The sequence below is a fragment of the Acinonyx jubatus genome, chromosome E4 (assembly GCF_027475565.1).
Source record: "Acinonyx jubatus isolate Ajub_Pintada_27869175 chromosome E4, VMU_Ajub_asm_v1.0, whole genome shotgun sequence".
Classification (NCBI taxonomy): Eukaryota; Metazoa; Chordata; class Mammalia; order Carnivora; family Felidae; genus Acinonyx; species Acinonyx jubatus.
The window spans coordinates 38,731,907-38,753,705 of NC_069395.1; the positions used below are offsets into that span (position 1 = coordinate 38,731,907).

The 21,799-nt window shown below is 43.9% G+C and overlaps 1 long non-coding RNA gene and 1 pseudogene across 1 annotated transcript; one reads left to right on the top strand and one right to left on the bottom strand.

The window, feature by feature from the left end:
• Window positions 1-2,803: 2,803 nt before the first annotated feature.
• Window positions 2,804-4,986, bottom strand: LOC128313058 (uncharacterized). Its single transcript, XR_008293210.1, has 2 exons — window positions 4,774-4,986; window positions 2,804-4,387 (listed from the first exon to the last, which is right to left on the bottom strand). It is a non-coding gene; the product is annotated as an uncharacterized LOC128313058 (long non-coding RNA).
• Window positions 4,987-5,022: 36 nt separating this feature from the next.
• Window positions 5,023-6,692, top strand: LOC128312984 (receptor of activated protein C kinase 1-like; annotated as a pseudogene).
• Window positions 6,693-21,799: the final 15,107 nt, after the last annotated feature.

The following is a 21,799-nucleotide window of genomic DNA, read 5'->3' on the forward strand; positions in this document are numbered from 1 at the left end:
ATGACTGTGAGATCATGACCTGAGCTGAAATCCAGAGCTGGACGCTTAAGTGACTGCGTCATCCAGGCATCCCCACATGCACCTCCTTTTAAGAATGCAGAAAACTTGGGGTGCCTGGGGGGCTCAGTCAGCGGAGTGTCCGACTTCGGCTCAGGTCATGATCTCACGGTTCACGAGTTTAAGCCCCGCATGGGGCTCTGTGCCGACAGCTCGGAGCCTGGAGCCTGCTTCGGATTCTGTGTCTCCCTCTCTCTCTCTGCCCCTCCCCTGCTCGTGCTCTGTTTCTCTCTCTCTCAAAAATAAATAAAAACATTTTAAAAATTAAAAACAAAATGAAGAAAACTTTCTGAAAAGTCCCTCCTTCACCACAGCAGACTTCTCCTAACCTTGTCTAACCAAGTCACCAGACAGACACCTGTGAAAAATCACAATAAAGAGAAGGAGGGCAATGCCAAAATGACATTTAGATCAGTCAAAATTTACCCAAGCCATGGGGGGAGAGGGAGGGAATAGATGTTGAAATAAAACAGGCTTGGCCAGCCCTAAAGAAAAGTTGAGCTAGGCAGCCAAAGGAGTCCTCAACAGCATCTAACAGCCTCAGGGTGAGAGATTAGGAATCAGGAGGGCTTTCTGGAGGAGGTGATTCCTCGGCTGAGACTAAAGCCTTGCTACTGTAAGTGGGGACTATGGACAAGCAGCGTGGACATGGCCTGGGGCTTGTTAGAAATGCAGAATTTCAGGTCTGTCCCAGACTTACTGAATCAGCATCTGCCTTTGTAAGAAATGCCCAGGTGAACAGCATACACACTGAGGTTTGAGAAACCCAATATAAACAGGAGGCATGAACAGGAGGCGGCCGAGCAAAAGTGTATGAAAATGCAATGGGACTAGGAAATGGGAGAGGTGACCTCACGAACAAAGGTAGTAGAGGAAAAGTGATGTCCCTGAAGAATTTGTAAGAGCTCACAGGTTCCGCTGCAGGTGTCGTCCTGTTTCTCTAGATCGGTTGTCCTGGACAGTGTGTAGATTGCGCCATTTTTGTATGGCTGCTCAACAAACTGCTTTAAAACTTAGAAAACTGAAACAACAATCCCTTTATTGTTTCTCACAATTTCATGGTCAAAAATTCGGGCAGGGTTCTGCTGGGCGATTATTCGGCTTCACACGGTGTCAGCACAGTGGTGCTCAAGCTGGTGGCTGGGCTGGGCTTCAGGGTCCAAGATGGCTGGGCTCACGTGCTTGGTGGCTTGGTAGAGTGGCTAGAAGGCTCCGCCGGGCAATCCCCCTCTCCCTCTCCTTGTAGTCTTATTGCCTCTTTGTGTGGCTTCTCCAGTGAGGTAATCAGCTAGAGCTAAAGGTGGAAGCTACCAGTTCTTGTAAAGGTTAAGCCCGGAACTGGCAAATTTCATTTCTGCCCTACGCTCTGAGTTAAAGTCATAATAGACCAGTCCGGAATCAAGAGGAAGGGGGACAAGATCCCACTTTGTAATGGGAAGAATGTCAAAGAATTTACGGGCAATCTTTAACCTACCAGACACTAATCCATTATTTCCCCAATAACCCTGAGGTGGTTATTATTAGTTTACAGATAAGGAAATGGAGGCACGATGTGGTTAAGTAACTTGCCCAAGGTCAGCGCTTAGTAAGGGTAAGTGTCAAGATTGGAACTCAATCAGTCTGGCTCCAGCACCCGTACTTAACCACTGCCCCATGACTGTTTCCCCTAAGGAAGCCACACTTACCAAGAATTAGACAGAGTAAGTTTCTATATTTTTAAGCCACAAGGAAGGTTACAGCTCCTTTTCTCCGAAGAACCATTTCATGGCCCTCCTGTTGGCGAACTCATTCTCCACGACACACATGTTGAATAGCCCACTTATACTTTTAATGCCCTGGTTGGGGCCCCACATTTTTAAAACGCTTTTGATCTCTTCTTTCTGTGTCCAGTAACCCTAGCCTGGGTGTGGAGGATCCAGCAGCAGATTAAATGCATTTCAAATAATGAGAAGACAAAACCCTGCCTTCGCTGCCCCCACTCCTCCCCTGGATTGTTGACGGATTATTTACTGTGTTTGCCTTGACTTGAGCTATTTAATTTTTCCAAAACAGATGCAGCCGATTGATTAATGGCATTCCCCACTAAAAGTCAGAAATGTCAGCGAGACTCTTAGAAGCCAGTGTCATTCTGGACGAGGACAATAGATACGGCTGAGAAACAGGGACCTGTGCCAAGTATTCTTGAGGCTACGAGGTCATCATGTGCCACTTTTCTGCTAAGAGAGAGAGATATATATAAGGGCAAGGGAAACAGGAGTTTGGGGGTTGGGAAAGGCTGGGCATGGGCTAATAATAGGACAGATCACATGACACCTAAGTCACCTCGAAAGAGGCTTAGTTGGTGGAGGTGAATTAAAGTGCTCGGAATTAAGGACATTTCTTCAAATATCCCCTGATGTGTAAAAATAGACCCAAGGAAATAATGTGTGTGATGAAGGGGTATGGCGAGGTTAGGCTGACCTCCCTTCAGAGGGCTTTTGCGATTTGCTAAGCAGGACTGGCTACATAATTTGTGGGGCGCAGTGTGAAATGCCAACGTGGGGTCCCTTGTTTAAAAATCTTTAAATTAAACGGTGCTTGGGTGGCTCAGTCGGTTGAGCGTCCGACTTCGGCTCAGGTCACGATCTCACGGTTCCTGAGTTCAAGTCCCTCAACGGGCTCTCTGCTGTCAGTGCACAGGCCGCTTGGGATCCGCTGTCCCCCTGTGTCTCCGTCCCTCGCCCGCTTGTGCACTCTCTCTCTCAAAAATGAATAATAAAAAAAACATTTGATACAATCTTCAAGATGGTGATAACAAAGCATTAAACCACACAAGCGCGGGGCCCTTCTGAGTGCGGAGGCCCTGAGCCACGATGCAGGCCTGTGCCCAAGACGCGGGCCCTGCTGGGAGAGGCCGGTGCCCGATTTCTCTAGAGCGCAGCAACAGTGAGTGAATCCGACAGTGACTTGCGGGGTGGCCCCAGGCAAAACTGTGCAGGGCCAGTTTGTTTAGGAGCTGGTTTCCAGCCTGTGCCCCTTCCTCCGCCCCCCAGGCCTCCTCCTACCTCAGTCACCCATGACTCTCTGGCTCTCTCCCCTGCTCCAGCCCCGCCCCTCAGGAAACCTGCGGGCAGGAGAGGATCCAGAAGGGTTCTAGACATTGAGGTGTAAATGATACTATTTGGAGTGCTCCCCCTACGTGTTTGTATTTTTCCAGACGTTTAAGCCTCAGGCAAAGCGATGATGGAATTTCAGGTATTATCTGATTCATGGGAAAATTAATTTTTTTTTTTTTTTTTAATAAGCTGGGAGGTTTGCCCAGAGCCCTTGACATCACGCTGTGAGAGGCCTCCACTCACTCTGGCAGTCGTGGAGGCCTGTGGCTCTCTGCTGTCAGGAGCGTTTATCCTGGAGGGTGCAAGTGTCAGCCTCGTCTTTCGTGAACGGGGCTGGGAGGACCCTTCTCGAAAGGGTGGATGGTAGAACATGCTTAGACACTGTCCACAGGCTGGGAATTGTCTACAGGCTGAGTTGCATTTTGGTTATACACCTGTCGTCTGTCTCTCATCCACCCCACCCCTACCCCTCCATGACCACTCAGCAATTCCAAAGGACACAGCTCATTTCTCAGCAGGCCTGCACTGTCCTTTCTCTGACACCCTCTGAATACCGGGGACACCCCCGAGGTGGCTGCCGGTGTCTCAGGGCCTTTGCCCCCCTACCCCCCAATAAGCACTTGATGCAGGGGAGGGCTCTTCTTGCTAGAAGGGTTGGACGCCCTCTGGACATCCCAAAGCAGGCGCTGCTCCCCTTCTCTCGGGCCTGCTGTGGATTGCTTGTCCTTCCCCCAGCTGAGTGTCAAAGGAAACGCCTTCTGTAACCACAAACCACCAGGGCCTCCCTCATTTCTCAGATGAACTTGGCTTCTAGGAAGTGGTTGTGGCCCACAAAGCCACGGCGTGAGCCCGGGAGAAGCTCATTTCAGTCTCGCAAGGCCAGGGAGAAGCTCGGCCTCGCGCAGGAGGTTAATAATAGAGCCCATCCTAGAGGCCGTCCGGGAAAGCCTTTGGAATTTTCTGTCTTCAGATATGCCTCGGATGGAGCCATTCAGAAGCACTTTATTCTCTAGGCCCTTCTCTGTGGCAACCTGGCTCTAGAAGGAAGATTGTTTCAGTTCTGGTTTTGAAACCTCGGGGGCTAGGACTGTTTTAGGGTTTGAAGCCAAAACATATCGGGCAAATGAAAACCTCTCACTCACCAGGAATCTTCACTCTTCGTTTTCAAACACATCAAAAGGTGTGTCAACAGCATTGACCGAAGGTCTATTCTGTGAAGAAGTGTGGACGGGGCACTGCGGGGAAATTTGCAGGACCGTGTATTAATAGCTCATTCATCCATCTTTAGCCATTTAATTCAATTTCGTGAATCAAACCAAATCAGAACTACCCACTGAGCTTTACTAACCACAAACCCTGCCTTCGAGGGATGCCGGAAATACAGAGGTAGTAATGTATAAAAAGTCACTCCCGAGAGCCTCCCACCTGACGGAGGAAGCGGCAAAGGCAAAGGCACGAATAGATTCGGCCAGGGGAACTGTGATAAATGCAACAAGGGAAGCTGACCGGAGGTGTGCCAGGGATTTTGCAAAGGGACCTGTCCTGCTGAGTCGGAAAAATGACAAAATGCGGTTTTTGATTAGGAACTCATTACCGGACGCTTTAGGTATTCAATAGGTACCTGCTGGGAACTGCTAAGTAAGGTGGGCATGGGTGCAGGCCTGGGAAGGCTGGTTTAAGAATTCACAGGCAGAAGCGACAGCGAGGCGCAGGCACGGTGGGTGACAGGTGCCACTCGCAGCCGGTCTGGTGAGTCTAGGGGGGCAGCCAGCCGTTCTGTTTCTTCATCCATCACCATCCTCTCCATCTAGTCATCCATCCATGACGTCACACTGGCAGTGAGGGACAAACCAGGGGGGACGACTGACATTGCAGAAGCAGTGAGTAGGAGCTAGAAAGCATTTGCAGAGTAGGAAGTGGGATCACAGGGGGGACCGGCGGAACGGGGGCCTGACGTTCGGTGGCAGATGGGGAAGGAGGCAGAGGTAGAACCCAAAGCCTGGGCCAGGGGCCAGAGACGGGGCAAGCAGATGAGGTGACCGCGTGCAGGCCCCCCAGATGTGCTCACTGAGTCTCTGTGACGCAACCTCCAGAGGGGCATTTAGGCCAGGCACGAATTCGGTAGTAAGCACTACTTGTATGCACAGCCTTGTGCCGGCTGAGAGAAAGAGCCAAGAGAAGTATGTGAGGTGGTCTCTGTCCTGACAGAGCTTATAATCCAGCTGAGCAAAGGAGGAAAAATGAAGAAGAAACAAGTGGGTCGTGATACGAGAACAATTGTGAGAGCGTGCATGTAAAGTGTGAATGAGTCGTGGCAATGGGAAGAGGTTAACTGCAGTCTAGACTCACCTCATTGGTCCGGAAGGGGTGCCTGGTTGTGCGAGGAAGTCACGGGAAGCCTGTCCAGGAGGGGAGTTTTGAACAAGACCTCCGAGAGTGGCCGGTCGGACTCTTCTCCCCCGCAGGGCCGCGGCTGCGGTGGTAGTCTATCCGACTCCATCCTTGTCGCCGCAGTGACACCCGCACTCACGGCTGCCATGACTGAGCAGATGACTCTGGGTGACGCCCTCAAGGGCCACATGGGCTGGGTGACTCAGATCGCCACCACTCCCCAGTCCCCGGACGTGGTACTTACAGTCTGCCCCTCGAGATAAGACCGTCATCGTGCGGAAGCTGACCAGGGCTGAGAACAACTCTGGCATCCCACAGAGTGCTCTTAGGGGTCATTCCCACTCTGTTAGTGATGTGATGGTCATCTCCTCAGCTGGCCAGTTTGCCCTCTCAGGCTCCTGGGAGCCTCCTGGCCACCTCGTCTCTGGGACCTCACAATGGGTACCACCACACGCAGATTTGTAGGGCATACCAAGGATGTGCTGAGTGTGGCTTTCCCCTGACAACTGCCACATTGTTTCTGGCTCCTGAGATAGAACCATCAAGCTGGGGAATATTCTGGGTGCATGCAAATATACTGTCCGGGATGAGAGCCATTCGGAGCGGGTTCTTGTGTCTGCTTTTCACCCCATGGCGGCAATTCCATCATTGTCTCCTGCGGCTGGGACAAGCTGGTCCAGGTATGGGGCCTGGCTAACTTTAAGCTGAAGACCAATCACATCGGCCACACAGGCTGCCCGAACACTGTGACTGTCTCTCCATGGATCTCTCCGTGCTTCTGGAGGGAAGGATGGCCGGGTCATGTTGTGGGACCTCAACGAAGACAAGCACCTTTATACACTAGATGGTGGGGACATCATCAATGCCCTGTGCTTCAGTCTAATGGATACTGCCTCTGGGCTGCCACGGGCCCCAGCATCAAGATCTGGGACATGGAAGGCAAGGTCACTGTAGAGGCACTGAAGCAGGAAGTAATCAGTACCAGCAGCAAGGCGGAGTCACCTCAGTGTCCCTGTCTGGCCTGGTCTGCTGATGGCCGGACTCTGTTTGCTGGCTTCAACAGATAACCTGGTGTGAGTGAGACAGGTGACCATCAGCACTACTAGAAATATGTTGCAGAGCTTTAGAAATAAAACACTAGTTCGCTAGAGAGAGAGAGAGAGAGAGAGAGAGAGAGAGAGAGGCTGGCCAGTCCGATATGGGCAGGCAGGGGACCTCTGCCTCAGCCTGTAGGTTGCTATTAGCCCCAGCCACCTGTTGTCCTTGGTACGGGCGTGGTCTGAGCCAGTGGTGCTCTGGAGCTGGCTCGCACATGCTTGGGAGAGCCGACTTTGTGTATCTCTTCTCAGGTTGCTTTCCCGTGACATCATGCGGGTAGCTTGAAATGGACCCAAACGGCACCGTTTACACCGCAGACATCCGTAAATGCTTCTTACCTGGGAATTTCTTTCCCCCGGGATTTCTGACGTATCAGCCACGCTTTGCCCCTGACCCGTTTTCCCCTGGGAAAGGAGAGAACCAAATCACCACTTCCGGGGGGAGCATTTTCAACCTGGATCTAATTCAGATTTTATTTTTATCTCACATGCCAACACAGAGTTCGAGAGTTCATTTCCAAAAACAGGCACTTTTCATTCCCTACCTAGAGGCTGTGCTGCTGGCACCAGGGAGCCGGAGATGAGTGTGACACAGCGGCAAGGAAAAAGGGCACCAATCGACGGCAAAGTCAACCGGCAAGGGCTTTGACGGAGGTCCCTTAGGATGCCGGAGGAACAAGGGAGGAGGCTGGAGTGGATAGAGAGCCAGGAAGCGCTTTCCCAAGAAAGCACCGCTTGTCCTGACTCCTGAGAGGGAATTCCAGGTGGAGAAACCATGCCAGCAAAAGCAAAGGGAGTCTTGAGGGCTTTCTGCTCTGTGCGCTGTCATTTGTAAGGTTGGAGCAACACAGAGGAGCCACAGGGGTGGCTGGGCAGGGAGTCAGAGGCCCCTGATGGTGTTAAGAGCATGTGAACGTTCCTAACGGTGAAGGTCAGTCAGGGAGCAGGGTGCAGGGAGCACGGTGTGGGGAAGCTGCAAGGACCAGAATAAGGAAAGGCAGGGGAGACTGGTCTGTTTCCCTACCCGTTCTCGCCTGGCTTCTATGAAGCCCTTTCAGGGCTTCTCACTAAGGTTTCTGAGGCTGGGAGGAAAGTCGGGGCTTCCCCGCTTACTGCAGACATGGGGCAGATCCAGTTCTTCCAGGACTTCCCCAGCCAAGGCCTGACTTCTCAGATCTACAGTAGCTGAGCCTTCCTGGCGCCCGTGACCACCTGTTCCTATGGTGATGTCCACCGCCTTCTTTCTCTTTTACCTAGCGCAATGCTTTTCAGATTCACAAGAGTTGTTACCTAACAGTGATCATTTTGCCTTTATTATTGCTGAGGAGTGTTTTACCATACGGTTGTACCACGTTTTGTTTATACATTCACTGAATGAAGGACGTGTGGCACGTGTCTAATTTGGGGGAATTATGAATACAGCTACTCTGGACGTTGGTGCACAAGTCATTATGTCAATATACATTTTCAGTTCTCTAGAGTAAATACCCAGAGTGGGATGTCCGGGTCGAATGGTAAGTGTACGTTTAACTCTAAAAAAACTGTCCAACTGTTTTCCAGAGTCGCTGTACCAGTTTGCACTCCCACCCGCAGGTACGCGAGAGTTTCAGTTGCTCCCCGTCCTCATCAGCCAGCCCTTGATATTGTCAGTGTATTTTTACTTTAGCTATTCTGATAAGTGTGTAGGGATATCTCGTGATTTCAATTTGCATTTTCCTAATAGCTCATGATGCTGGGCATCTTTTATTGGCCGTCCTTATATATCCTCTTCGGTGATCTATCCAAATATTTTTCTCACTTTTTAACTGGGTTGTTTGGCTTTTTACTGTTGAGTTTTGAGTATTCTTTAGATATTGTGGGAACAGGTCCATGGTTGGAATTGTGACTTGCAATCACAGTATTTGCAAGTATTTTCTCTCAGGCTGTAGCCTTTTCATTTTCAGAGCAAAAGTTTCTAATTTTGATAGGCTTCAATCTATATGTTTGTCTTTTATGGAATATGCTTTTGGTGTCATGTCTGAGAACTCTTTGCATAATCCAGGTCATTATGATTTTCTCCTATGTTTTTTTTTTCCTTAAAGTTTTACATTTTACACTTAGATCTATGATTTATTTTCAGTTAATTTTTGTATAAGGTTTGAGGTATGAGGCAGGGTTTATTGTTTTGCATATGGATGGCCAATTGTTTCAAAATCATTTGTTAAAAAGACTCTCTTTTCTTCGCTGAATGGCTTTTGCGTGGCTGCCAAAGATTAAATACACATTTTTATGCGTCTATTTTGGGAGTTTATTATGTTCCCCTGATCTATTTTCCTACCTCTTCACCAATACCATACCGTTTTGAGTCCTGTAACTTTATAGTAAGTTTTAACATCACGTAGTTAGATTCCTCCAACCTATTCTTTTCAAAGTTACTTTGGATGTTCTGAGTCCTTTGCATTTCTATATGAACTTGAAATCTTCTCATTAATATATGCAAAAAGGCCTACTGAGATTTTGGCTTGTATTGCACTAAAGCCATACGTAGATTTAGGGGGAATTGACAACTTAATTACACTGAGACTTCCATTCTATGAATATGATGTGTCTCCATTTATTTAGGTCTTCTGACTTTTTAATCATCATTTTATAGCTTTTAGCATGTTTTATAAGATTTATGCATGCATTTGTAACATGTCCATGTTTTCTAAGATTTATGCCCTTGTAAGTATTTCATTCTTTTTAGCTGTTATAAATGGAATGGTTTTTGTAATTTTAGTTTCCAATTGCATATCACTAGTATATAGAGATACAATAAATTTTTGTATGTCAACATTGGATCCTGCAACTTTGCTAGCCACACTTTGTTCTAGAAGGTTTTTAGTAGAGCTGTGGAATCTTCTATATAGATGATCATGTCATGTGTGAATAGGGATGGTTTCATTTCTTCTTTAAAATTGATTGCTTTTAATTTCTTTTTCTTGCACTATTGCACTGGCTAAGACTTCCAGTATTATGTGGAATTAAGAGTATTTATAATGGATATCCTAGCCCTCTTTCTGATTCTAGGATGAAAACATTTTAGGGAGAAATCTTTTACCATTAAGTATAATGTTAGCTGAAATTTTTTTGAAAAAATTCCCCTCTTCCTAACTTGCTATGAGTGCTTATCATGAATGGATGTTATATTTTGTCAGATGCTTTTTTGCATGTCTAGATAAGATCACTTAGTTTTCCATCTTTAGATGATTAACATGGTAAATTGTATTATTGATTTTTGAATATTGAATCAGCCTTGCACTCTTGGGATGAATCTCTGTTAATTATGGTGAGTATTTCTTTTTGTATATTGCTGTATTTCATTTGCTAATATTTTGTTGAGGATTTTTATTTCATTTATGGTCATGAAAAACATTGATCTGTAGTTTTCTTTTTTCTATACTGTATTTTTATGGCTTGGTAGCAGTAAAATGCTGGCCTTATAAAATGAGTTCAAAATTATTCCCCTCTGTTTTCTGAAAGAAAGTATGTAGAAATTGGTGTTGCTTCTTCTTTATATGTTTGGTAGAATTTTACAAAGGCTACAATCTGGAACTGGAGATTCTTTTTGGGGAAGATTTTAACTACAAATTTAATTTCTTTAATAGTTATAGAATTATTCAAGTTATCTACTTCACCTGGAATGACATTTACTAGTTTGTGGTTTATAAGGAATTGGTCTATTTAATCTAAGTTGTTGATAGCTGTGCACAGAGTTGCTCGTAGTATTTTTTATTACTACTGTCCTTGTAATGTCTGTGGCTTCTGCAATGATACTGCCTCTTTCCTTCCTGATAGCAGTAATTTGTGTTTTCTTTCTTATTTTGTCAGTCTTTCTAGAGACTTATCAAGTTAATTGATTTTTTCTCTAAGAACCAGCTTTTAGTTTTAGTGATTTTCCTCTATTGTTTTTTTTCTTCAATTTCATTGATATCTGCCTTTATCTTTATTACTTACTTTCTTCTTTTTTTTATTAAAAAATTTTTTTTAATGTTTATTTGTTTTTCAGAGAGAGAGAGAGAGAGCGAGAGAGAGAGAGAAGCAGCGTGAGCAGGGAAGGGGCAGAGGGAAAGGGAGACACAGAATCTGAAGCAGGCTCCAGGCTCTGAGCTGTCAGCACAGAGCCCCATGCGGGACTCAAATCCACAAACTGTGAGGTCATGATCTGAGCCAAGGTCAGATGCCCAACTGACTGAGCCACCCAGGCACCCTACTTTCTTCTTCTTGATTTATGCTTATTTTGCTCTCCTTTTTCTAGTTTCTTAGGGTAGAAGCTTAGCTTATTTATTTGATACCGTTTTCCTTTTCTAGTATAGGCGTTTTTAGTGCTATAAATTTCCCTCCAAGCACTGCTTTAGCTATGTCCCACAGATTTTCAGGTATTGCACTTTCTTTTTGTGCAGTTTCATGGAAACTTTTTCCTTGATCCATGGATTATATTTAAGCTTTTAAAATTTTCAAGTGTTTGGAGACTTTCCTGTTGTTCACTTGGAAAAAATGTGTATTCTACTGTTTTGGGTTAATAATTAGGTTCAGTCGGTTGATGATATCAATCAATTCTTGTATATTCTTGCTGATTTTTTTCTACTCACTAGTACTGTTACTGAGAGAAGGGTGTTGAAGTTTGCAACTATAATTATGTGTTTGCCTACCTTTTCTTTCATTTTGGTCCATGTTCGTTTCATGTATTTTCTTTTTTTAATGTTTACTTATTTTTGAGAGAGAGGCAGAGAGAGAGCGTGAGAGGCGGAGGGGCAGAGAGAGAAGGAGTCACAGAATCTGAAGCAGGCTCCAGACTCTGAGCTATCAGCACAGAACCCGACACGGGGCTTGGACTCACAGACTGTGAGATCATGACCTGAGCTGAGGTCAGACGCTTAACCGAATGAGCCACCCAGGCGCCCCTGTTTCATGTATTTTCAAAGCCTGTTCCTTAGGTGTACACACATTTAGGATTATTATGCCTTTGGGGTTAATTGACACTTTTAGTAATATGTAATATCTCTCTTTCCCTTTGAGAACTTTCTTTGCTCTGAAACCTACTTTGATATTAATATAACCTTTGTGGTTAAGCAAACTCTAAAATGACTCCCAGTGAAGTTCACTTTCTGGTGGTCATGCCTTTATGTAATTCCCTCCTCTTGAGTATGGGTTGACCCTAGTTACTTGCTCCCAACCAATAGAACATAGCAAAGGTGATGGGATGTCATATTCATGATTAGATTACAGAAGATTAGTCTTGCTAGCAGAGTGCCTCCCTCCCTTTCTAGCATTGATGAAGCAAGTTGCTATGTTGGAAAGGTTTTATTACAAACAACTGAGATGTCCTTGAGCCAATAGTCTAAAAGGAAGTGAAGCCATCGGTCCAGCTACCATCAAAGATTTGTATACTGACAAAAACTATATCTCTCAGGACTCTCCAGAGAAATAGCACCACTAGGATATAAACAGATTTAAGAGGAAATTTATCATAGGAATTGTTTCATGCAATTTGAATATGATTTGTCCGGGTATGGATTTTTTTAGACTGATCCTGTTTGGGATGCATTTCATTTCTTGAAACTTTGGGTTTTGTCTTTTGCCAAAATTGAGAGGTTTCCAGCCGTTATTTCTTCAAGTACTTTTTCTTTTTTCTTTTTAAAAAATTTTTAAATGTTTATTTATTTTTGAGAGAGAGAGAGGCAGAATGTGAGAAGGGGAGAGGCAGAGAGAGGGGGAGACACAGAATCTGAAGCACAATCTGAATCTAAGCTGTCAGCACAGAGCCTGATGCAGGGCTCAAACTTATGAACTGTGAGATCACGACCTGAACCGAGGCCAGACACTTAACTGACTGAGCCACTCAAGCGCCCCTGAAAACTTCCCTCTTTCCTATCCCTTTCTAGAAGTGTGATAACGCAAACAGTAGACATTTTGTTGCTCTCCTAGAGATCAATGAGGCTGTGTTGTTGTTTATCAATCTTTTTTCTTTCTGTTGTTCACATTGGAATATTTCTATTGACCTCTCTTCAAGTTCATGGACTTCTCTGTCGTCTCCAATCTGCTAATAAGTCCGCTCAGTTGGTTTTTAAATTTCAGTTATGGTACTTTTCAGTTCCAAAATTTCCATTTAGTTCTTCTTTTTGTCTTGTATTTCTTTGCTGATTCTTTCTCTTTAAGATTTATTTTGAGAGCATTTGTATTGCCCTTTCAAGATTTTTTTTTTTTTAACGCTTTAGGATCTTTGTCAGGTAATTGCAATATCTCCATCATTTCCTTGTTGGTGTCTATTACCTGTTTTTTTCCACTTGAGTTGAGAATTCTGTGATTCTTCATAGGGAGTAATGTTGGATTGTATTCTTGACATTATGATTATTAGGTTATGAGATTTCGGGTCTTGCTTGAATCATATGAGTATTGCTGATATTTTTGTTTCAATGGACAATTGATGATTATATTTAGACCACAAGTTTCTACTTGCCTTCTGTAGGCTGAGGCTACAATGTCAGTTCCGCTTTCAGTCTTTGTAATACTATCCAGATCTGTCTCATGAGTAACCACCAGGTAGTCATTCCAGGACCTGGGTGGAAATATATTTGTTAGTATAGTTCTTAATGTCTTTGATATGCTCATTAGGATTAAATCTACACATGTGCACACATATGCAGGTTGGGGGGTGAGCCCAGAAATTCACTGGGTCACTGTCCTAAGCTCTGCCATCTCTGTGATCTCCCCGGTACCTCTCCGCTCCCTAGGACTCACTTTTTTTTTTCCATCTCCCATATAATTGCAGTTTGTCTGTGGCCAAGTGGTAGGAGAACAGAAAGAAAGAAAAAAAAAACAAACAGCAGTGAGATTTGGCCTCACCTCCATGGAAGCACTGGCTTCACGGAATGGTGAGGAAAGTTCTCCTCCCTTGGAATTTTGGCTCCTGAAGGCTACCATCACAGAATTGCCTGGGAGGGAGCAAGAGAATGAGGGAAAAGGAGACAGAAAGCTGGATAATTTCCCCCAGTCTCTCTGAGCTTTAGAACTTCCCTTTAGCACTTCTGAAACCGGAACTAGAGGGTTTCTCCTAGAGTTTTCCTTGTCTACCACGGTGCTCAGTGTAGGTTTTCCAACGAACTTGGGCTAGAAGGACAAAGAAGGGAAAAAATTAGTAAGGTGACTGTTAGATTGAAGATACTTTATTTTTGGTGTTCCACCTCGGCTGTTGACTGCTATTTACTTTTTAGAATCTTCTAGTAGTTGGCCATGTATTCTGTCCAGGTTTTATACTTGCATTCAATCGAAGCGAAAATATGGTGTGTGCTCACGTCATCTTACCTGGAACTGGCTCCCTCACTGTTGTTTGAATGCACATTTCTATGGTTATTTGTGACATTGAGTGCCTTTTCACGTTATCAATTCCCATCACGTATTTTCTTCTGTGAATCATATTCATATCTTATGACTATTTTAATTCCTAGGTTTTTCCCCCTTATTAATCGTAGGAGATTTTTATCCTGAATCGGAAGGCTTTGATTATTTTCTATGTGACAAATACGTTTTACCCTTGAGTTCCTCCTGCTTTTGGTTTTAAATTGTTCATAGCTAATGTTCTTAATGTAATCAAGAATATAAATTTGATAAATTAGTCAAATTTATTAACCTTTCGCTTTGACTTCTGTTTTTGGTAACTTTTTTTTTTTTTTTTTTAGGATGGGCTTTTTAACTCCAAGGTCACTATTATATTCACCTATTATTTCTAATACTCATATGTTTGCTTTCTTACATTTAGACATGGTATTCACTAGAATTATTTTTGTGAATGATATATGTTAGGGATGTAGCTTAGTATTTTTTCCTAAATATGTTGCCATTTTTTCCAACACCATTTATTATACTTTATTTTATCTGCTGATTTTATCAACTACTAGGTTTCTGTATACACAATGCTTTGTTTAAAAAACTTTTTAATGTTTATTTTTGAGAGAGAGAGACAGAGCATGAGTGGGGGAAGGGCAGAGAGAGGGAAACACAGAATTTAAAGCAGGATCCAGGCTCTCAGCTGTTAGCACAGAGACTGATGTGGGGCTTGAACTCACGAACTGGGAGATCATGACCTAAGTCAAAATCGACACTTAACTGACTGAGCCACACAACACCCCAACAATGCTTTGTTTTATAATTATATTCAGTTCCACTGACCTATTCATTTGTTCTTTCAAAATATTATATTATTTTAATGAATGTGGTTTTATAATATGCTTTAGTAAGTAATAGGTCAGTGACTTTCCTAACCATTTTTCTTTCTCAAAATTGCCCTTAATATTCCTGGCATTTATATTCTTTCATATAAATTATAGAATCAACCAATTTGGGGGATACTGAAGTGCATTAAATTTATAGGTTAATTTGGGGAGAATTTTTAATAAATACTGTATTTGAGTCATCTTATTTATGAACATGGTGTATACCTTCATTTATTCAAGTCTCCTTTTATGTTCTCCTGGAAAACTTTATAGCTTTTTCTCCATGGAGATGTGTGGGCATTTTATGAAATATATTCCCAGATATTGTATAATTTTATAGATATTTTAAAGCGTATTGTTTCCAATATTTTTAGTTTTTTTAAGTTTATTTATTTTGAGAGAGAGAGGATGAGTGGGAGAGGGGCAGAGGGAGAGGGAGGGAGAGAATCTTAAGCAGGCTCTGTGCTGTTAGCACAGAGCCCAGTGTGGGACTCAATCTTATGAACTGTGAGATCATGACATGAGCTGAAACCAAGAGTTCAACGCTTAACTGACTGAGTCACCCAGGCGCCCCTCTACTTTTATTTTATCCTTGATTATTGTAGATATATGAGAATACTATTGAGTTTTTTTATACTTATCTTGTATCCAGGGTTTTACTAAATGTATTTATTAGTTCCAGCAGTTTTTTAATTAAACCTTTATATATTTATGGGGTATGTGATCATATTTTCCATAAATAATGACTTTTTATTTCTTTTATTCCATATCTCTCTCTTTTCCTCCTTAGTGCATGTGTGTGTGTGTGTTTTGTGTTAACTAGGAGTCCCAGTGTAATGTTAAATGTAGAGAAGAGAGAAACAATCTTTGTTTTATTTCAATTTCATTAGGAATTCTTTTAATGTTTCACCATCAAGTGTAATGCTTGCTATAGATTTCCAGTAGATAGTATTAATCAAGTTCAGGAAGGTGATTTTATTTATGTTGGGTAATAATTAGAAAAATTTTTTTAATGTTTATTTATTTTTGAAAGAGAGAGAGAGAGAGTAGGGGAGGGGCAAAGAGAGAGGGAGACACAGAATCTGAAACAGGCTCCAGGCTCTGAGCTGTCAGCACAGAGCCCGACACGAGGCTCAAACCCATGGACTGCAAGATCATGACCTGAGCCAAAGTAGGACGCTCAACTGACTGAGCCACCCAGGTACCCTGGGTAATAATTTTTTTTTTTAAATTACAAATGGATATTGAATTTTATCAAACGATTGTTCAGCATTTATTCAGATTGCATAAACCTATTAATTGTTTTCTAAAATGGAACCATCTTTGCTCTCTTAGGTTACTATGTTGTGATTTTTTTTCTTTTTACACAGAAATATTGAATTGAACAAAGAGTTAATTTGCTAATAAATTATTTAGAAGTTTGACACCTATATTTATAAATGAAATTGCTTATAAAATTTTTCTTGTAAGTGTTTTTGTCTAGTATCGATATCAAAATTTCTATTACCACAGGGAATAAATATTATCAGTTTCTTATGTATCTGTCTAGAGATACTTTAAGCATATACAAGCAAATGCACACACACATATAATTTTATCTTCTCCGCTTTTATAAACAGATGTATATATGTGTGCATATATGTCCCTTACATATTCTGTGTACATACATGTCTCCTATGTATATGTGCCTTAATTTACTGATTTTTCTTAAAATATATTTGTCAGAGCATTTCATATTCAGTAGAAAAAGAATTTCCTCCATGTGAGTTTTTAAAAATTTTTTTTAACATTTTTATTTATTTTTCAGAGACAGAGAGAGAGACAGAGAGAGACAAAACACAAGTGGGGGAGGGGCAGAGGGAGAGGGAGACACAGAATCCGAAGCAGGCTCCAGGCTCTGAGCTGTCAGCACAGAGCCTAATGCGGGGCTTGAGCCCACAAATGATGAGATCATAGCCTGAGCCGAAGTTGGATGTTCAACTGACTGAGCCACCCGGGCACCCCTCATTTGGAGTTTTTAAACGGCCTCATGATACTCCATTGTACGAATGAGCATAATTTATTTAATCAGTCTACTCCTGGTGGACAACCGCAAGTATTTCTATAAGGCGTAAATACTTACATATATCATTTTACATACAGGTGAGGATATCTGTAGGATAAGTTCTTAGAGGTGGGTCAAAAGACACTTGTGATGGGGCGCCTGGGTGGCTCAGTTGGTTAAGCATCCGACTTTGGCTCAGGTCATGATCTCATGGTCCGTGAGTTCGAGCCCCGCGTCAGGCTCTGTGCTGACAGCTCAGAGCCTGGAGCCTGTTTCAGATTCTGTGTTTCCCTCTCTTTCTGACTCTCCCCTGTTCATGCTGTCTCTCCCTGTCTCAAAAATAAATAAATGTTAAAAGAAAAAAAAAGACACTTGTGATTTGGATAAATACTGCTAAATTGACCTCCATAGAAATGGTACAAATTTACATGCCCACAAGAATTCTTGAAGTTTCCTTTCCACTCACACTGTTTTCCAACACAGTGTTATCAAACATTTTGATTTTTGGCACTCTGATGGGTGAGAAAACAGGTACTTTACTACAATTTTCATTTGTAGTCTTCTTATCAAAGAGAATTGTGACTAGTTACGTTTTCCAGAATCCCTTATGGACAAGGGTGACAATGTGACATGTTTCTGCCAATGAGATGTGAAAACAAGTCATGGAGTATGGCTTCCAACAAAGCAGTTTAAGAGAGAGGTGGGTGTAGACTCAGCTAGCCACTGCCCTTTTTTTGTTTTGTTTTGTTTTTTTGTTTTTTGTTTTCTTAGACCTTTAACCTCTTCCCTTTTCCTATCTGGATGCTTAAGAGCACATGCTTAAGATGACTGAACTGAAAGAGAAGATGATTACTTAGTGTGGCAGGGAGGACGTCGTAAGCACAAGGGATCTCACCGATACCAAGTAAGTAGCCGGATCATAGAAAGTTCGAGTAGGAAGTAACCATGAAGCTCAGCCAATCCAATGCCTCCCTTTTACAGATGGGGCCACTGAGATTTAGAAACGTGAGGTGGCTTAATGGTGCTGTCACTAAAACAGCCAATGCTCACTCCCTTGCCCCAAGCCCTAAGATTAGATGGGTAGTTTTCAGAAAGGTCTCACGAAGCTGGGTTTATAGGAAGGAGAGGGGGGCACAGAAAAAACAGGAGAGTGCCAGTATAAGCAACTATACATAAGCCTTTCCAGAGGACAAGAATCCAACCTCTATTTGTCACATGATGAATTTATCAGATGAGGTCCATTCAATAGTGCAAGACCAAAGCAACATAAGAAAGATATATCCTTCACCTCCTCCCACAGTCCATACCGTCCATATTCTTGGACAAATGTTTATATATCTATCTATATCTATCTATATATATATATTACATATGTAAATTCTGGGCATTAAGAAGAAAATTGAAAACAAATGAAAAAGCATCCATTGTTCCATTAGTAAACTCATAGAACTTACATTGGAAATACATCTCAAGGAGAATCGAGAAAAGTAAAAGCTCACAAATGTGCGTATCTCCTCTGTTCAAACTATTTCATGTAAATATCTGACTTAATCTTGAGAATACTCTGTGTCCATGTTATGCAGATGGGGAAACTGGGGCTTGTACCTCATTAACTGTTGAAGATCGCAGACTGGGTATTATCATGATTGTAAGTGGTAGAAACCCGAAAGACTTAGTTTAAACTGGACAAGGAATTCAGTAGTTAGGCCAGCAGAACTTTGGGGAGGCAGAGAAGCGGCTGGCCTCCAGAACAAGCAGAAACTGCTTTGGAGGTTTCCTTGCTCCTCCAGAGGGTCAGCCTCATTTCTCAGACCAGCTTTCTCTGCTCATCAGGGCTCGGGGCAGCCAGTTGCTCAGGCCTTACGTCTCATAACCTTGCTTTCAGAGAGGAACTAATATCATGTTCTTTGAATGGCACTGTGATTGGCAGCTTCCACTGAAAGCAAACGGTGTGAATGGGGCAAGGAACAGCTCCCCAGAAGAAGAGGGTGGGTGCTGAGCCCAGAAGCAGAGAAAGTGTCAGAACAAGAAATTCCACTTTAGCCCACATTCATACTCAACGGTATTCTATTCCAAGTTTCTTCTCTTAACCAGCATAACACAAAGAATAATAACTAGACTAAGGGCAAAGAGAGAAAGAGAGGCGGTGTTCAGATCTGAGGGCACATCAGAATTCTCCAGCCCATTCTTCCACTAACTAAGCAGAGTCTCTTGGGCTGAGGCTGGCACACTGGGTTTTGTTTCTGGTAGAGAATTGAAAACCGTGGAGGTGCCTCATCAACTTGAATGTGCACTTGAAATTACCCGGGGAGCCTGTTAAATTGCAGACTCTGGTCCTGTGCGTCTGGGGTTGGGCCACAGACTTGGCATTTTGAATGAAATACAAGGTGATGCCCATGCTGATACCCGGACCACGCTTTGAGTAGCAAGGCTGCAGAGGGGCTTGCTTGTGAAGGAAATTTTAGAATAAATTAAAAAAAAAAACAACTGAAATTTTACCCGGTGAGTAGTAAACCAGGAAGATACATGGACCCAACACATTAGCATCCATCCTACTGGTAGCTGCAGGGACACCCACAGTCTTCACTGGTCGACGGTCTACACCTGCCCTTCTCCATCCTTCACAACCCAGCTGTGAGGCCACTTCTGGTCCCTTAGACCTCCCTCTGTCCTGAGTTCCTCTCAAACTACAAGGGAAAGTAGTCATATCTAAATTCCAAATCTTATGTTCGGAGTAGACATAAGTTATAAAGTTCGGATGCTAAGAACATTCTCTTGTTTGCTTTTGCTTTTGTTTTGTTTTGTTTTTGTTTTTGTTTTGCTCTAGCAATCTCATTCCAAGTGCTTTGCATGGGAAAGTGTATTAAAATTTTTTTAATGTTTATTTTATTTTTGAGAGAGAGAGAGAGAGGGAGAGAGCGTGAAAGGGGGAGGGACAGAGAGAGACACAGAATCCAAAGCAGGCCCCAGGCTCTGAGCTGTCAGCACAGAGCCCGACACGGGGCTCGAACTCACGAACTGCGAAATCATGACTTGAGCCGAAGGCAGACACTTAACCAACTGAGCCACCGTGCGCCCCGGCAAGGTGTATTTTAGAAGCAAGTGGAGGCTGACCAGCTAAACAAAAGCCATTAATGGGCGAAAACTCCAGTGGTAAATGGCATTTCACAAAATTATCTTGACACACGGGGATAATGACAGTAGTTACCTTTTAGGCCTGTTGTGAGAATTCACTGAGACCGTGTGGAGACGGGTGCTGGGACCAAAGAGAGAGCATCCTCAAAATGTATCCAGTATTGCTATCATTAGCTTTTGTCCCTGAGTAGTCGCCCCGCCTCTGTGTCATCCGCTTGCCCGGGGTAAGGTTTGTTGCTCGCCAGGTTGTGTATTAATAGCGGCAAGGAAGTGGAAGAGGCAGAGGGAGGGGTAGGGAGTCACGGGTTCATGGCAATAGCTCCGTTTTCTTAAAGGCTTCGGTGCAAAGCCTCTGATACAATTTGTTAGCCCACCCAACCCTGCAAATCGGAAATTGGGTTTATATTTGAGCAATTTGGCCAGGCCACTGAAGCTTCATGTGTCAACAGCAGCACCGACTTATCGAAATAAAGCTCCCAGATGCCTGGCCGGCCGCTGCAGCCTCCGGTTCGTACCTCCTACGATCTTGAACTGGAAAGAAATGAGCCCACACTCCTGGGGGTCGGTTCTGGGTCTGAGACTGTCAGAGACGACTCAGTCAGTCTTCGCAAACAGGGGCTCCGGTAGCTTGAGGGAGAAACAAAAGCAGCCGCCCCTGAAGCCGGGGTTTTGAAAATCCCTTTGTTTCTCATACAGCTGCTTTTAGCCTGCGAAGTATAGCCTCTAACCCAGGAAATTTTGAATATTTTAAAGCAACCCTGTTCCATGATTTGCAGTAAACGCTAAGGAAGAGCCACTCCAGGGGCACCTGGGTGGCTCAGTCAGTTGAGCGTCCGGCTTCGGCTCAGGTCATGATCTCGTGGTTTGTGAGTTCAAGTCCCACATTGGGATCTGTGCTGACAGTTCGGAGCCTGGAGCCTGCTTCGGATTCTGTGTGTGTCTCTCTCTCCCTCTCTCTCTGCCCCTCCCCCACTCACGCTCGGTCTCTCTCTCTCTCTCTCTCTCAAAAATAAATAAATATTAAAAGATTTAAAGAAAAAAGGAAGAAGAACAACAACTCCAGGAAGCGGTGTCGGTACCTTACTTTGTTTGGATGCAACCACTTGGTTGGGGGAACCCAGGCACCCGAGCTACTTTAGTGACAAAAGGAATACATTCTCTAATTATCAAAGTGAGAGCAACGTGGAATTTTCTGCGCGGGATGAGAGACTGCACTGGGGACGAGAAGGTAGCAGAAGGGGCCTGCAGACCAGGGGAAGATGTGGAAGGCGGTAGAAAGCTGGAGGCCGGGGACCAGGCCAGCGAGAAAGCCTTGTGGGGAGGAATGGCTGGTGACTTTTCCAGCCAGTGATTCCGGACATACACATTTCAGCTGGTTCCTGTTCTGTGCGGGCCCCCGGCCCCTTACTGTTTGTCTGGGTCTGATACAGGCATTGCCTTGGGGAGCTAATTAGAAGGGGTGTCTTCCAGGAGGGGCTATCAGGCAGACGACACAGCAGAGAGAAGCAGGAGGGGAGGCAAGGTGCAGCGGGCGCACAACCCTTGCCCCGGGTAGGAGGAAGGGGGGAGAGGACGGAAACCGAGTCATCAGGAGTCATCAGGGATCCTGGAGAGAGCAACCAATCTCCCTCGGTTCATGGGAAAAGGACTTCAGCTCGTTCATCGGCTTAGACAATGTGACTCAGAATAATGTGTTCACATTCATGGTATTTCTTTTTTTTTTTTTTTAAGATTTTTTAAAAGTTTATT